The sequence below is a fragment of the Macaca mulatta genome, chromosome 8, assembly GCF_049350105.2.
Source record: "Macaca mulatta isolate MMU2019108-1 chromosome 8, T2T-MMU8v2.0, whole genome shotgun sequence".
In the NCBI taxonomy this organism is placed as follows: Eukaryota; Metazoa; Chordata; class Mammalia; order Primates; family Cercopithecidae; genus Macaca; species Macaca mulatta.
This window is the reverse complement of record NC_133413.1, coordinates 29,985,677-30,003,826: the sequence shown is the minus strand read 5'-3', so window position 1 is coordinate 30,003,826 and position 18,150 is coordinate 29,985,677. Positions and strand designations below refer to the sequence as shown.

General features: G+C 45.8%; 1 long non-coding RNA gene across 1 annotated transcript; it reads right to left on the bottom strand.

Moving 5' to 3' along the window:
• Positions 1-235: 235 nt before the first annotated feature.
• On the bottom strand, positions 236-2,315 carry LOC144330937 (uncharacterized). The gene is made up of 3 exons (XR_013397644.1): positions 2,148-2,315; positions 1,022-1,091; positions 236-908 (listed from the first exon to the last, which is right to left on the bottom strand). It is a non-coding gene; the product is annotated as an uncharacterized LOC144330937 (long non-coding RNA).
• Between the last annotated feature and the right edge of the window lie 15,835 nt (positions 2,316-18,150).

Below are 18,150 nucleotides of genomic sequence, written 5' to 3'. Positions count from 1 at the left end.
GGGATTACAGGTGCACACCACCACGCCTGACTAATTTTTTTTTTGTTTTGTTTTGTACAGACAGGGTTTCACCATATTGCCCAGGCTAGTCTCAAACTCCTGAGCTCAAGTGATCCGCTTTGGCATCTCAGTGCTAGGATTACAGGTGTGAGCCACTGTGCCTGGCCGGAAGTGTTAGGATTACAGGTGTGAGCCACTGTGCCTGGCCAGAAGTGCTAGGATTACAGGTGTGAGCCACTGCGCCTGGCCAGAAGTTTATTCTCTCAAATTTATTTCCAGGCTTCTGTCTTATGACCTCACCCAGGAGCCCGGACTAGTGGGTACCATCCTCAACAAGTGACCTGAGAGTTGCACATGTCACTTTCAACTACAACCCATAGGTTAGAGCTGAGTCCCACAGACACACCTGGCTGTAGGAAAATTTGAGAGATTTTGCCTCTAGTTGTTCAATCCTGCATCCAAAAAGCAGGAAGAAGAAACTGGAGTCCATCTGACTTGGCAGAGTCTGCCCTGAGTAGCTGGGATTACAGACACGTGCCACCATGCCTGGCTAATTTTTGTATTTTTAGTAGAGACAGGGTTTCACCGTGTTGGCCAGGCTGGTCTGGATCTCCTGACCTTGTGATCCACCCGCCTCGGCCTCCCAAAGTGCTGGGATTACAGGGGTGAGCCACCGTGTCCGGCCCCCATCTGATTCTTTAGCAATCCTAGAGAAAAGTACACCTTGGTTAAGTTTCATATGATTTCCTCTACTAATTTATTAACTTTTTCATTTGCTCCCAGGAGTCAGCTATGAAAGATAAATGTATCCCATTCTTCGAGGAGAGCCTTGGTTGGAGATTGAGGCTATTGGTGGGAGGGGACTTGCCAGGAGACAGAGCTGAAAACCCCGGCTCTGCTACCGAGGGCTGGAAGTTAATTGAGCAGAAACATGAGTTAGTCAATTGTCATTCGAGTCAGACCACGCGGCGGCCACACTATATCATCAAAGCCGAGGCATTCTGGGAAAGACTATGATTACCTCCATTCATTATGCTGGGAGTCTTTAGACACTTCAAACACGCTAGATTACAAAGTTGCTGGGGCGGAACCTGGAAAAGATAAAGTTATAATTGAAAGCTACTTACGTGATATATTTTAAATGACTTCGACTTTCTACTTCTAGGCATGTTAAGAAATCTCAAATAATTGTTTTTGGCCACGCTAAATTTAGACCCTCTGAGATGGATGACTGTGTCGTGCTCTTGCTCAAGGAATGTTAATGGTTTCCTGTTGTTTCCTAAGTGCTGTCACTTAGAAAACATGGCACCTACTGTGTGCGTGCCTCTGACAGGCCCTTGGAATCATTTTCTTTAATCCCCGTGATACCCTCAGATAAGGCTGTCAGATTTAGCAAATAAAATACAGGATGCTCCATTACATTTGAATTTCATATAAACAATACATTTGTAAAGTAAAAGTAATCCCAGTGCTTTGGGAGGCTGAGGAAGGAGGATCACTTGAGGCCAGGAGTTTGAGACCTGCCTGGGCATCACAGCAAGACCCCATCTCTACAACAATAAAATAAAATAAAATAAAATAAAATAAAATAAAATAAAATAAATAAAAGCCAGGCATGATGGCAGGCACCTGTAGTCCCAGCTACTCAGGAGGCTGAGCAGGGAGGATCTTGTAAGCCCAGGAGGTCGAGGTTGCAGTGAGCTGTGATCATGCCACTGTACTCCAGCCTGGGCATCAGAGTGAGACTCTGTTTCTCTAAAGAAACAACAACAAAAAGTAAAAGTATGTCCTGAATGTTGCACTGGACTTACTTGGGCTAAAAAAAATTATTTGTCTGAAATTCAGACCCATCTGGGTATCCTGCATTTCATCTGGCACCCTTACCTGGGAAGTAGGTGGTACCATCCGCGTTTTTCAGACGAGGAAATGGAGAGTCAGGGAGTCTTACCTGGGGTCATGCAGCCAGTAATGGCACAGCAGGGTGAAACATGGTCTTTTGGATCTGGAAGGCCGTGGTCTCGCCAGCATACTGTGCTGCCACTCAGTGGCATGTGCAGACCATACCATCGTCTCCAGCCTGCGCTTCTCAACCCTCCTGACCTGGCCCTAACATGCCTCCCCAGTTTCCTCTCCTTTGCTCTGCTCACCTCATCCAGGACGCTTTGCTGGCAGTGAAGGTGGCGTTCTGATTCTCAAGAAGCTTCTGACCCACACTTTGGGTCCATATGTGCTGACCCAATGTGGAAACACCATTCACCAAAACTAAGACTTGCCGAGTGCCTGCTGTATACTTACAGCCAGCTCAGCCTTTGCCACGTGATATCTGGCCACCAGCAAGTGATGCAAAAATTTTAGGTAGAACAAGGTCGAATGTTCTTAAAATAGCAGTGTGTTTGTCTTAATGAGTCATAGGAAAATCATAAGTTCCCTACCGGCCTGCACGCATCGGGGTTCGTGGCTGATTGCTCAGGAGGAGGAACTGATTGAGTCTGGCAGAATCAGACGGATGGCCCACAGGTGACCCAAGCTGGTAGAAAATCCTGCATTCCTGCCCTTGAGGCCTCTGGACCTCAGCATTATCCTCTATAGAATAAGGGGGCTGAACTCATGGTAATGAGGTGCCTGGCTCATGTTTATGGAGCATTTTCGTGGCTCCAGACACTCTTATACGTGACACTCATGTACCCGTTTTGCAGCAGAGAAAATGGAATGGATGGGTGTAGCAGCAAGTCCAACCTGCTGGATTTGGCCTTAGCTCTGTTTGATTTCACACCTCCCACTCCAAAACAGTGCTCTCACCAGAAGGGGATCCTTGGTAATGTCTCAAGATATGTTTGGTGTTCCAAACCGGGAGGTGCTACTGGCATCTAGTGTGTGGCAGCCAGGAATGCTGTTTAATATACTATAATGCCTGGAATGGCCCCCACTACAGAGAATAATCCAGTCCCAGATGTTGTTCATGCAAGGCAGAGAACCCCACTCTAAACCTGAGAGAGGAAGAGGGGCAACTGCCCCAGGACACAGTGCCTTCTTCCAGCCACCCACCATCCTGCTCTCACATAGGCATGCCCTGCTCAAGAACACTCAATGGATCCCTAGTACCCATGGTCTGACCTTATGTTCAAATTCAGGGCTTTGGAGAAGGGTGTGGCTGGTGCTGTCCCACAGGCCAGAGACACTGGGCTTGAGCTTCCTATTCCCATCACTCCTGACCTCCAGATCACCTTAAGAAATTAAAAATCTACTTTTCATTAAAAAAGCACAAGGTCCTGTTCAATAGAGATCAGACAGGTATGCAAGTTATTATAGTTGTATATATATCAAGTGATAAGTGTGGGGAGTTGAGGAAATAATTGACTCTTCCTGCGAGGGCTGGCGATGCCTCATGGGGCAGCTGACGGTCGAGCTAGGTCTAGGAAAACACGCAGGCATCAGCAGGCTTGTTCCAGGCAGAGGGCAGGAAATGACGTGCTCCGTTGAGGAATGGTGAGCCTCCGGGGGCTCTGAAGCTGTGGTGCTCAGGCTTTTGTGAACCTGAACATCACCTGGTGAATGTGTTTTCAATTCTGTCTAGATCTGTGTGTGGGTTCGGGAGTTTACACTTAAAGCAGTGTGCAGGGTGATCTTCATTCTCTGTTTCTCTCTTTTCCTTCCTTCCCTCCCTCCCTCCCTCTCTCCTCCCTTCCTTCCTTCCTTCCTTCCTTCCTTCCTTCCTTCCTTCCTTCCTTCCTTCCTTCCTTCTTTCCTTCCTTCCTTCCTTCCTTCCTTCCTTCCTCCCTCCCTTCCTCCCTTCCTTCCTCCCTTCCTTCCTTTTCCTCCCTACTTCCCCCTCTCCTCTTCCTCTCCTCTCCCCTCCCCTCTCTTCCCCTCTCTTTCCTCTCTCTCTCTCCTCTCTTTCCTCTCTCTCCTCTCTTTCCTCTCTTTCTCCCCACCCCCATTTTTTTCTGAGGCAGGCCCTCATTCTGTTGCCCAGGCTGGAGTGCAGTGGCATGAACATGGCTCACTGAAGCCTCGACCTGGGCTCAGTTGATCCTCCCGCCTTAGCCCCCTGGGTAGCTGGGACTACAGGCTCACACCATCATGCCTGCCGAATTTTTGTATTTTTGGTAGAGATGGGGTTTTGCCATGTTGTCCAGGCTGGCCTATGAACTCCTGGGCTCAAGTAGTCTTTCCGCCTTCGCCTCTCAAAATGCTGGGATTACAGGTGTGAGCCACCGCACCCGGCCCTCAAGTGATTCTGATGCAGGTGCTCTACCGACAACTCTGAGAAACAGGCTTCCAGGGAACACCCAGAGAAGAAGCTGAAAGTGCAGGCTAGACGAGGGGAACGGTTTGTATGCTCGGTTGAGGAGTTATGATCTTATTTTAACTTAAAGACAACCTTAGACTCTCTTAAGGAAAGGTCAAGACATAGTCTCCCAAAATAGAAATAGAGGTGTTTCTGGAAGTTTAACTTTGAAAAGATTTCAAATAATGAAATTAGAGCGATTTTAGCTGGATCGCCTGAGCCCAGGAGTTTGACACAAGCCTGGGCAGCATGATAAAATTCCATCTATACAAAAAATACAAAAAAAAAAAAAAAAAAAAAAAAAGCCGGGTGTGGTGGCACACACCTGTGGTCCCAGCTACTTGAGGGGCTGAGGTAGGAAGATTGCTTGAGCCCAGGCATTCGATGATGCAATGAGCTATGATTGTGCCACTGCACTACAGACTGGGCGACAGAGCAAGACCCTGTCAAAGAGAACAAAATTAGAGTCATTTTGACAATTCAACTAGATGGGATGTGATGGGAGAATTTCATCTATAAATTTGGGACTGAGATTAAATTCCAAGGATCAGCTGGAGACAAGGAAGCTGGTCAGCTGGGCGTATGGGTTGATGGGCTTTCAGATGCTTAACTTCCATCTATCGCAGAGCTGGACCAAGCATCATTTTTCCCTCTTCGGCGGAATACTTAGCTGATAGCATCAGGAAACTGGTAAATGATTCAGGCTGAAGAAACAAGTATATCTGCTTTCAGAGCACTTTGAAAGAAAGTATCCAGTGGACATAATGTCATAAATGATAATATGATTTCTGTTTTCTGAGTTACTCATGTAAAAATTTATTGTTATTGTAAAATGAGCACACATTTATTTACAAAATATAGGAAAACACTGAAGAGTAGAAGGAAAAACATCATTCCTATCCTTATTTTCCAGACAAAATCCATTACTTTTCTAGTTTTGAAATAGAAAATTATTTGTCATTTGATGTTACTTTCAGTTTGGACTGACTTGATATGCAAGTGACCCCAGCTTATCTCAGAAAAGGTGACTTTTTTTTTTTTTTTCCTGGCACAGACCTGAATGAATGACCTAGTTTAAATTACATTCAATTTGACAAATATCATTGAATGCCTGCCATGTGCGTGGTGCTGAGTTAGAGCCTGTGGTGGTTAAAAAGATTAATAAGACCCAGCACTTGACGTGAGCAGGTTATAAACTAGCAAGAGAGGCAGACCTGTGTAGAACAAGATAGGAGGATAACCCCAAGGTCAGCAAAGACAGAAGCTCATTCCATGGGCTGTTGATATGGAGGGTGGGAGTGAGAAGCATGAAAAAAATGTTTTGAGAATGTGGCATTTGAGCTGGAACAGAAAGGGCTCCTTGGCGTTGGACCGTAGAATCTGCAGGGAAAAAAAATGAAGAGGGGAAATACATGGAACTTGGCAAGGGTGGCTATTGTGGTTTGAACATGTAATAAATGGAGAATTGATTCATCAGAATTCCAAGTAGCTGCTCTCCACAAAGGAAGAGGACTTAGAGAAGAAGAGGGGGCTTTAGGAAATAAGGAGGGTCACTGCAACACAGATGACAGTCAGTGATGGAAGAGGAAGTGTGGGTAGAGCAACATGGCAGGGAGGTAGGGAATTGTGTGTGTGCATACATGCACGTGTATGTGCATAGGCACATGAGTACGTGTGGATGCATGTTCGTGTGTGGATGCATGTACATGAGTGTACGTGTGTGCATGTGGATGCACGTATGTGAGTGTATGTGCGTGCGTGTGTGTATGTGTGCATTTGTATATATGTGAACATGTGTATATGCATGTCTGTGTGTGTGTGCAAGTGCATTTGTATATGTGTGATATGATTTGGATATCTATTCCCGTAAATCTCATGTTGAAATGTAATCTCCAGTGTTGGAGGTGGGGCCTGGTGGGAGGTGATTGGATCATAGGGGTGGATTTCTCATGAATGTCTTAGCACTATGTCCTTGGTGCCGCCTTTGTGATAGTGAGTGAATTGTCATGAGATCTGGTAGTTTAAAAGTGTGTAGCATGCCCCCCGCCCAACCTCTCGTTCTTGCTCTGGTCATGTGAAGTGCCTGCTCCCGTTTCACCTTCCACCACAAGTAAAATCTCCCTGAGGCCTCCCCAAAAGCTAAGCAGATGCCTGTACCATGCTTGCTGTACAGCCTGCAGAACCATGAGCCAATTTAACCTCTTTTCTTTATACATTAACCAGGCTCAGGTATTTCTGTATAGCAGTGCAAGAACAGCCTAATATGATGTGTGTACATGTGCACCTGTGTGTGTCTGTGTGCTCATGCATGTGTGCATATGTGTATATGTGTGAAGACAGAGAAGGGGAGAGACTGATTTTGGAAGTTGCTGTTACTGACAAGTAATTGATAAAGAGAGAGTGCAAAGAGGATTCTAGAAAGCCCTTTGTATGACACACCTTGTAAAATTCATAAGCCGTTCTCTCTCATCTTTAAGATTATCCTTCAAGAATTTGCTGTTGGATTTTGCTTTTTTTTTTTTTTTTTTTTTGAGATGGAGTCTCACTCTGTCACCAGGCTGGAGTGCAGTGGTGTGATCTCGGCTTACTGCAACCTCTGCCTCCTGGGTTCAAGCAATTCTCCTGCCTCAGCCTCCCAAGTAGCTGGGACTACAGACACACACCACCATGCCCAACTAATTTTTTTTTTTTGTATTTTTAGTAGAGACTGGGTTTCACCATGTTCACCAGGATGGTCTCGATCTCTTGACCTTGTGATCTGCCTGCCTTGGCCTCCCAAAGTGCTGGGATTACAGGTGTGAGCCACCATGCCCAGCTGGATTTTGCTTTTTTTTGGATGAGTTGACAGACAGAGTCAGATGGCCCAATTATAGTCTGACTTCCTGTCTAATTTTTAATAGTGGGTCCTGCAAACTTTTCAATTAATTGAGATGTATTTTTGTTTCCTTGTTCTATCAGCCTGTATCAGTTATCTGTTGCTGGGTCCAAAGCACCTGGAACTCTAGCTAATCAGAACTATTTTATGGCTTATGACTCTATGGGTCAGGCATTTAGGCAGGGCTCAGTGGGTTCAGCTCTCCGCTCCAAGTGTTATCAGCAGGATCAACTGGGTCGGAGGACCTAGTATGACCTCCCTCACATAGATGGAGCCTTGGTACTGACTGTCCACTGCGGCATCATGCATGGGTCTCTTTCCTATGGCATCTTCCTCCCTACGGTCTCTCATCCTTCAGGTCTCACTCTCCGTGTGGCTCTTCCCTCCAGCAGGAGAGCCTGGACCTCTTTACATGGTAGTTGGGAAAAAAGGATGAGGAAATGGAAGCTGCAGTCCTCTTAGTTCTGAAACACACACAATGCTGCTTGTACCACATTCAGGAGACCACAGCGAGTATCAAGACCCGCCCAGACTAAAGAGGCAGAGAACTAGATACCTCCTCCTGGCAGGAGATGCTTGAGAATGTTGTAGCCATGATTTCTAATCTACCAAACATCCCAATGACATTCCCAGGGTTCTTTTAGGTCCCTGACCCTGCCCTCTCTGGGCAAGTCTCCCTGCCCTAAAACACCCAGCCTTTCTGGGCTCCATGCCTGCACCACAGCCAGCCTGAGTCCCCTGTGGATGGGCTAGGGCACAGGGTTGGGGCCATGCATTATCAGTCTCCATGGACCGCCTCTCTCCATCCAGGTAAAAATTCAATTTCCCAGAGAATTGAGGTATTCACTGGGGTGTAGTTCAACGCTAACTTCCTTCCAGTCTGAGACTGGAAATGAGAAAAGTGCTCCAAGTACATGAAACACAGCAGGCGGAGAGATTCGAAAGCCAAAACTACAGAGGATCTTCAGGTCTCTAAACACATCAGTAGAAAAATCATCCATGACTCTTCTTCTCCTTAAATGGGAAAGGTCTTCACATTTCCATTTTTAATTTGCCAATATACATTTTTCTCATATATTTTACAAAGTTTATGTTTTCTGATTCTGGAAATAATCTGTTATTGTTTGAAAAGAACTTAGAACATTCAGAAACTTATATGGGAGAAGGAAATCATGCCTAAATCTTACTACCTTGAAATGGCCACTGTTACTATTGAAACTATCAGATGGAATATTAGATAACAGGAAGTGATATTTTAAACTACATATTGGCTATGACACATAATAAAACAAACACTTGTGAGACTACCCCCCAACTTAACAACTAGGACATTGTTACATATTATGTGCTCTGTATTAGGAGTCCCCAGCCCCGGGCCACAGACCGGTATTGGTCTGTGGCCTGTTAGTTACCAGGCTACACAGAAAGAGGTAAGCGGCAAGCGTGTGAGCACAACTTTTTGGCATTTACAGCCACTCCCCATCGCTTGTATTACTGCCCAAGCTCCGCCTCCTGTCAGATCAGTGATGGGGTCAGATTCTCATAGGAGCGAAAACCCTGTTGTGAACTGTGTGTGCGAGGCATCTAGCTTGCATACTCCTTCTAAGAATCTAACTAATGACTGTTGATCTGTCACTGTCTCTCATCACTCCCAGATGGGACCGTCTAGCTGCAGGAAAACAAGCTCAGGGCTCCCACTGATTCTATATTATGATGAGTTATATAATTATTTCATTACATATCACAATGTAATAAGAACAGAAATAAAGTGCATAATAAATGTAATGTGCTTGAATCATCTGGAAACCATCACACTCCGCTGTCCATAGAAAAACTGTCTTTCTGCCGGGCACGGTGGCTCACGCCTGTAATCCCAGCACTTTCGGAGGGTAAGGCAGTTGGATCACCTGAGGTCAGGAGCTCGAGATCAGCCTGGCCAACACGGTGAAACCCTGTCTCTACTAAAAGTACAAAACATTAGCCAGGCATGGTGGCGGGTGCCTGTAATCTCAGTTACTCAGGAGGCTGAGGCAGGAGAATCCCTTGAACTCGGGAGGCAGAGGTTGCAGTGAGTCGAGATCGCATCATTGCATTCCAGTCTGGGCCACAGGAGCAAAACTCCATCTCAAAAAAAGAAAAGAAAAAAAAAAGAAAAGAAAAATTGTCTTCCATGAAACTGGTCACTGGTGCCAAAAAGGTTGGGGACCACTTGTGTATATTATATGTGTATAAACATATGTGTGATATATATTAATAATATAGATGACATATAATATGTATATATTATCTACAATGGATATGTAGATTATATATTACTATGTTATCATATTCCTATATTACATATACTATGTATATATTACATAATACATGGTATATACAGTAGATTGTCTTTTATGCATATACAGGTGTCGAGGTGGGACTAACCCAGGAAGATGCTACCAACATAAGATGGTCAAGTGTGGCGTCTCTCAGTTGAGAGTCCACGGGTATCAGCTGGCAGAAGCATACCCAATGGCATGGAAACTTTCAGCGGCTTCTCACAGATTCCATCCCCTGGCCTCCCTGCAAGAGGCTGACGTCATTGTGAATTTTGTGTTTGTTACTCCCTATGTACAGGCATCCTAAATACCATTTTGCTCGGTTGATATTTATATTTGCTATTTTAAGCTTCATAAATCACAGGCAGCAAGCCTGCCTGTCCTTCGTTCCAGAAGGAGATGTGGTTTTCATGATACTGGACAGCACGTGCACCTGACTTGCTCTGGAAGGAGATACTCTGTCTACCACAGGTTTTCACCATACAGACTATCCTTGAAAAGATACCCCAGAAGTAACAGCTCTTTCTCACGATGTGCAGGAACTTGAGCAGCTCATGGGTAAGTGTCTCTCAACAGGAATTCATCAGCGAGCTACAAAGGCCCGACCTCTTCTGCTCTCTGCAACCTGACATTTTAGTTGGGGAGACAGGACTTTGCATAAACAAACACATTTGTTTTGAGGGTTTGGTTTGGATCAGACCTATAGGTTTTGTGGCGGATGAAGGTCAACAGGTCATGATGGGGCTACTCCCAAGCTGGGAATTTCTTGGAGGGCTCCCATTGAACTCAAAATATGTACCAAAACTGTCTTTGGTGCACTGAAGGAGATACACAAGCATCAAGGTGAGACTAATCCAGGAAAACATGACTGAGATGGGATGGTTGAGTGAGGCCTCTCTCAGTGGAGAGGTAAGCAAAAGTTACCAGCAGGCAGAAGCATGCCTCAGGCAGTGGGAACCGCCCGCAGCTGTTCAAAGGCACAGGAAGTGTGGTGTGTGTGGGAGCTGAAAGGCTGGTGGGTCTGGAAAGCAGCGAGCTGGGGTAAAAAGAGGCTTGAGGCCTTGAAGCCATGGTGAGCAGTCTGAGATTTATTGTGAGTGGGTATGGAAGGGTTTTACACAGGGGACTGATAACAATCTGATTTGCATTTTTGCCAGGCTCACTTTGCTGCCCACGCAGAAGGGATTGGAGGGGCATTTGAAATCATTGATAAGTCTCTACTGTTGCTGATTGAATTTTTAATCTATTCATTCAATCTGACATCAGATGGGCTTTGACTTCCACATTCTCAGAATTAAAACTGACTTTTAAATGTTATCACGGGTTTGTCTGTAGCTTCTCATACAAGCACTTCACTTTTACTTATCTCCCTCTGCTCTCTTCTTGGGCACTTACGTGCACTCCCTCTAGTTGGTTCAGAGAGGTGCAAAGACCCCAGCCAATGTGGGGCTGCAGCTTCCTTTAGGATGGAAAGAAAAGGGAAGGAAGTGGCAGCAGTTTGAACTTCCTCACGGTATGCAGCCTTCACCCAAGGGAACGGGAGATGGCATTCAGCTTGAAAGCTGTATTGAGCAGGTAGCCTCTGGGGAAAACAGCCAATGATTTCATGCTTTGAAATCAAGCAGACTGAAGTCCGTGTGCCTGGATCCTACACATTTGCTTTGAGGGCTGCATTGGGATCAGACCGACAGGATTTGTGGCGGATGAAGGTGAACAGGTCATAATGGGGCCAGTCCCAAGCAGGGGATTTCTTGGAGGGCTCCTATTGAACTCAGAATATGTACAGATTTCCACACTTTGAGCCATAGCATGTCCATGTTTTAATATCAGCATGGTTTAAGCCGGGTCTCTAGAGTACAATTGGTCCTGTTGGCCTTTGGCTTTGTGTACATGGACTCAGGGGCGTGTATGCCCCGGCCTGGACTTCTGTCGGTTCTCGGCTTAACCTCACATCTTCCCTGAAGCCTTTGCTTCACCCCAACCCACTCCTGCCTCTCACAAGTTCCTGGGATCTCCTGCACTTCTCCTTCATAAGACGACACAGTCCTGCTGGTTTATCTTATTCTATTCTATTTTATCTTACTATTTTTTCAGGGATTGACAGTAGATGGAAATTGTGCTGATATAATGTCTGTCTTCCTCACTAGGAAAAGCTCCGGGAGGGCGGGAAGTTTTGTTCATCTTGATCATTCTCTAAAGGTGCCCTTTCCTAAAACAAAAGTATTGACCTGTTTACCTTTATCTTTGTGTATTGTCTTAGAGCCTTGTCTGTCTCACTGATCTTCAGACCCCAGCATGGAGTCGTCACCTCATGACCTTGTGAACAAGGGCACAGGTGTCATGGAAGGGGCAGGTGAGGGACTCATGTGCCTGTGCGTGGGTCTCAGCTCCCCCTCTCACAATGGGGGGGACCTTGGCCGAGTCTCTTGGAGCCTTAGTTTCTTTATGTGTAAAAAATAAAGATAGTCTAATGATGCTTTGGGGCATCAATGTGGGAATGAAGCATGTTAGTAATTTTGAAGTGCATGGTTGCTTTCATTGTCTTGCAGCAGCCGAGGCTCTCCTTCTCCCATCTTAAGGTTTGTGGGGCTCCTTGTTTGGAGGGTGTAATAGCAATACTCCTGTCCTCGTCCTGCAGAGAGGCGTCACCTGCCAGAATCCAATTCCTTCTTCATCAGGGACCTCACGATTGGCCACTGTCTCTCAGCCCGTATTTTCCCCTGAGGGGTCTAATTTTCATATCTTTCAAAGACGTGAAAATTACTTCCCTACGATTTGGGCGACCCCTACATGAAGTCCTGTGTTTTCACAACCAAAGAGGATTATTTTCCCTGTGGGAGGTGTCCTAGGAGCTGCCTTGAAAATAGCACTGAGCTAGTTGGGCACGGTGGCTCATGCCTGTAATCCCAGCACTTTGGGAGGCTGAGACAGGTGGATCCCTTGAGGTCAGGAGTTTGAGACCAGCCTGGCTAAAATGGCGAAACGCTGTCTCTACTAAAAATACAAAAATTAACTGGGCATGGTGGCGTGGGCCTGTAATCCCAGCTACTCGTGAGGCCGAGGCAGGAGAATCGCTTGAACCCTGAGGGCAGAGGTTGCAGTGAGCCAAGATCATGCCACTGCACTGCAGCCTGGGTGACAGAGCGAGACTCTGTCTCAAAAAAAAAAAAGAAAAGAAAAAAGAAAATCAGAAAATAGCTCTGAGCTATAAAGAGCCACTGGCTTCAGTATTTATTCATTTAGTATTCTGGCTCAGGAAGCACGTGGCGGTCAATGTAGTGCTCACATTCACCCTGTGAGCCTCGGGTCAAAATTATCTTCATTTTACAAATGAGAACATATGTTGTCCTTGTTCTTTCCAGAGGCCAGAAATCGAGGGAACCAGGCCTTCTGCCCCCAAAGCCCTGGCTCTACGCTAAACAATGTTTCATTGATCGTGAAACATTGGCCTGATGACCCCTGGGGCTCACAAAGGTGAACTGGCCTCATTCCAAATTCATTGATTGACCCACAAAAAGCGTCCATGGTTTCATTCTGGACTTTTGATGCCCTGCCTGATTTTTTTTCTGATAGTTTGCTTGGGCAGTGATTCTGGTGGATGGCTCCTACTTCTGAAAAGCCTGGTGTTCAGGGCCGTCCCATGAACTCAGAAGGCTCCTATTGCCTTTGGGAAAGTGAGGCAGGGATGGAGTGAACTGGAGTTCTCGGCCACAGTTTTCCTCATCTGTTGTAGCTTCTCTGCTGTCCAGGCCACTCTATGCACAACTGTTTCCTTCTTGGCTCAAGATGCTAGAAGATTGTATCAGTCAGGGTTCTCTAAAGAAACAACCAACAAAACATACTTATCTTTCTCTCTCTTTTCCTCTCGCATCTATCCGTCTATCATCTATCATCCGTCTATCTATATATCTATCACCTATCTCTCTACCTGCTTACCTATCTACCTGCCTACATTTATTTTAAGGAATTGGCTCCCACAGTTGTGATGCTGGCAAGTCTGAAGCCGGCAGGGGAGATTGACAGGCTGCAAATTCAGATAAGAGTTGATGTTGCAGTCCTGAGCGTGAATTCTGCAAAACAGGTTGGCAACTCAGGTAAGGTTTCTCTGCTGCAATCTTCAGGAGAATTTCTTCTTCTCTGGGAAACCTTGATCTTTGCACTTAAGGTCTCCAAGTGATTGGATGAGACCCACCCACATCGTGACAGGTTGTCTGCTTTACTGGAAGTTTACTGACTTAAATGTAATCACATCTAAGAAATAACTTCATGGCAACATCTAGACTGGTGTTTGGTCAAACAACTGGGCACCAGGACCCAGCCAGGTTGACGTGTCACATTAACTATCTCATAGCGAATGTGGGACTCAGCCACCTCAGTATCTGTGGCCACCACCCATGTTGGTCCTCCTCTCCCCCTGCCACCTGCCAAAAAATTCACTAATGTTTGGATGACTCTTTACTTTCTCTTCTCCTTCCAGAATAATTCTGGGCACTGTCTCAGGCTTCCATGCTTTTCTTGCCACCTCTACTTGCCCACCTGTCACCTATGAGGCTCCGAGGCTGTTCTAAGTTGGACCAAGTATTCTAAGATGAATCACTCTCTTTGCTACATCTGTTCAAACTTTCTCTATGGACGTTTTTAGAAAACCTGGACCTTGCAAATCATCTTCACAAAACTTGTCCAAATGCCAAGGCAAGGAAAATAAGTATTCACTCAATGTTTACAATGATAGCTCATGTGTTCATAGTAGATAACATTTATGATAGTACATTTGATAGTAGAATTGTACATTCATGTGTTTATTAGTATACAATGGAACCTCTCTTTTAATTAACATGTATGGTATATTTATGCCAATTCTTGCATAGGTTTTTCTTGTAAGTAATTTAAGAACTGATTTATAGATGGTGATATGGTTTGGATTTGTGTCCCCACCCAAATCTCCTGTTGAATTGGAGGAGGGGCCTGGTGGTGTTACCAGATGGAAGGTCTTGACTGTGAGTTGTCCAGGTTCTTGGCGTGTTGAACAAATAATCGAACAAAAAGCACAAACAGAGCAACAAAAGAATAAAGCGAAGAAAGCACAGATTTATGAAGTACAAGTGCACTCCACAGAGTGGGAACAGGCTGGAGCAAGCAGATGAAGAGCCCCCGAGTTGCATTGTTGTTTAGGGTTTGTATTAGGCTAAAAGAATTTGGTAACACTCCGAGGTGCCCTTGAGAGGCCTTCAATTGGTTACACCCTGTGAAGGATTGGCCCATGACCAATCAGAGGCTGAAGTGGAAACTCCTGTCTTGTTATCATAGGCGCCAGGATGTGGCCTGTGTGCTGCCCAATCTTGCCTGGAACTGGCTGCACCTGCGTCTGCCTTAACACATGGTTACCCTAATTCCCTATTCTCCTGCCTCAGTGGGAGGTGATTGGATCATGGGAACGGATTTCCCCCTTGCTGTTCTCACGATAATGAGTGAGCTCTCACGAGATCTGCACATTTAACAATGTGTGGCGCCTCCCACTTCGCTCTTCTGCTGCCATGGGAAGATGTGCTCGCTTCCCCTTTGCCTTCTGCCATGATTGTGAGTTTCCTGAGACCTCCTAGTCATACTTCCTGTTGAGCCTGCAGAACTGTGAGTCAATTAAACCTCTTTTCTTTATAAATTACCCAGTCTCAGGTAGTCGTTTATAGCAGTGGGAAAATAGACTAATACAGATGGGATGTCTTTGCTTTCAGTATATTTATGGTGCTGAATCGGTTTCCAGTTACAATATTATTTCCATGAGGGAACCAAAGGCTGTTTTATGATCTGCTTTTATGAAATAGTTCTCCAGAGTTCATCTTGGCCAGTGTGAAGGTGCCTAGTAACCTTTGACTCCTGACCTTTCCCCTCCCCTCCGCCTTTTGCTCAGCTATGCCCCAGTGTTGCTGGAGGGTGGCACCCAGTTACCTCTGGTGTTGAGAGAGAAGTACAGATGTCTATTCTTAGGTCTACATCCTGAGGATCTGATTAGATCCAATAAAACGGAATGTTTGCCTTGTAAGAAGGAATTTGTGTGTGTGTGTGTGTGTGTGTGTGTGTGTGTCTTGAGCTAACATCCCTGCTTATTTTTGAATGAAAAAGAGTCTTCAAACATATTCTGTCATTTGACTTTCCAGCAAAACCCCCAGGTCCTGGCTTACTGATTTATTTGGAAAGTTTTCCAGGGGGAAGTGATTGTGGCAGGGTGGGAGCTGCTGAGTCCTGGGGGGTGGGGGCAGGGCGGGGGACCAGTTGAGGTCAATTGATTAATGAAATAGGGGCACAGAGGGTTGGGAAATGGGGGAGTTGCTGTTGTCTGGGAGGCTTCGGAGTGGAATAAAATTGGCCTTGAATAGGCAAGGTGGTTATAGAACTGAACTGGGGTCCGCTTGCCCCGTGCAGAAAGTCCAGAAATCCCCACTGAGGTCGTAGGGATAGAAAGGAAGGCGTTTATTTGCGGGGCGCCAAGCAAGGCAGACCAGGGAGCTATTGCTTAAACCCTGACCTAGGGCTTAATTTCAGGAAAATTCAGGGTTTAATTTCAGGAAAACAAAAGCTATAGGCAAAATTGCAAATCAATACCTGGAGTTTACACGTTGGATTTGGCCTAAATGGGTGAGATGTCTTTAAGTGGGGGCTTTCAGGTCGTAGAGTCAAAGATTATCTGATTTACAATTGGTTAAGGAAGAGAAGCTTTGTTTAAAAATTTGTGGCCAGATTAAAAAAATGTTAACTGGCTCCGGATGTGACTCCCTCCAAGCCCCTCAGGAAGAAATTAGAGCAAAGAATGACGGTCAGAGTTGAGTCCTCAGTTTCCCTGTATCTGAGGTCTACATGTCAGCGGGTCTGTACATACATGGGGTTCCTTGGTGGGGGGATCCAGGGACATTTGTTAAGATATATCTTGGTCCATCTAGGGAAAACAAACATCTCTGAATTCCAAATTCCCTTGCCTATAATTTTAGGCTACTATGATCTTCTTATAAAGTTGCATATTTGCCTCTGGGCTAGTGAGCTGCTTGGAGCTTCCCTTTGAAGGAACTTAGAATTTTCCTTTTTTTCCCATGGTTGGGGCAATAGAGGTCGGGGCATGGGCCCTAAAAAAGGGGGTCCTTGGCTGGGCACAGTGGCTCACACCTGTAATCCCAGCACTTTGGGTGAGGCGGGTAGATCACGAGGTCAGGAGTTTGAGACCAGCCTGGCCAAGATGGTGAAACCTCATCTCTACTAAAAATACAAAAAGTAGCCAGGTGTGGTGGTGCGTGCCTGTAATCCCAGCTACTCAGGAGGCTGAGGCAGAAGAATTGTTTGAACCTGGGAGGCGGAGGTTGTGATGAGCCAAGATCATGCCATTGCATTCCAGCCTGGGTAACAAGAGCGAAAACTTCCTTAAAAAAATAAAGAGGGGGTTGGGCAGTCCCTGCTGGTCTCAAGCTTAGTTTGCATGGAGAGGAGGGGAGGGAGGGAGGGCGAGAGCAGAGGCCTGAAGGTGAAAGTGAGTGTGGCCAAAGGGTGAGCTGGGAGGTGAGCCCCGCAAGGTGGAGGGGGGTTGTTAGAAGGGCTGGACAAGGAGCTGGAGGCTGACCACGTGGGGAGGTGATGGTCAGACGGAACAAGTTGGATGCAATTTCTTTCCAACATCAGGGAAGAAGAGTAAGAGAAGGATCTTAGATAGCAAAGAAACAGAATGAAGTTTGTGTTTGGGAAGAACGAATCTGGATGGATTTGGGGGGCAGGGATACCCTTTATTTAAATTAGAAAAATTACTTCTGTCCCTTCCATACACATTGTTGATGAAAAGAGCCACACTCTGTAAAATACCTGAAGAGATTTATTAGCCAAATATGAGTGACCGTGGCCTGTGACACAGCCTCCAACAAGAGAAGTTCTTATCCTGCATGGGGTTAGCCTCTTTCCACTCCAGGAGTTTCCATATTTCTGGTCAAAGAAAAGCCAGGAAGCCTGGATTTTGGACTCTTCTACCATTTAGCTCTGTATTTTGTCCAAATCATTTAGGTTTCTCTGTTTACCAGTTTTTTTGTTTGTTTGGTTGGTTTTATTTTGAGACAGGGTCTGGCTCTGTTGCCTAGGCTGGAGTACAGTGGCACAATCACAGCTCACTGAAGCCTTGACCTCCCAGGCCCAAGCTGTCCTCCCAGCTAAGCTCCCCAAGTAGCTAGGGCTACAGGCATGTGCCACCATGCCTGGTTAATTTTATTTTTTTGTAGAGAAGGAGTCTCACTATGTTGTCCAGGCTGGTCTTGAGCTCCTGGGCTCAAGCAATCCTCCTGCCTTAGTTTCCCAATGTGCTGGGATTGCAGGCATGAACCACAGCACTCAGCCCACTCTTCTTATCTAAACCAAAGACTGGTTAAGTTGAAAATCATATGAAAATGTGAACATGTGTAAAAGTACCAGGGACTCTATGAGTGAAGATGGTATCGATTTATCTGGGGATACACAATCCTTAAGATAAGGAAGGAAAGCTAATACACACAGTGCCTTGTATGGGTAAGGCCTTCATAAGCATCCCCTCATTTAATCCAGTCTCACTGCATCCTTATTTAACCCTGGGAGGAAGGAACCACCTTTAATACGTGATGAACCTAAAGTCCAGAGGCGGAAGTCATTTCCCCAAGTCACACAGCTCA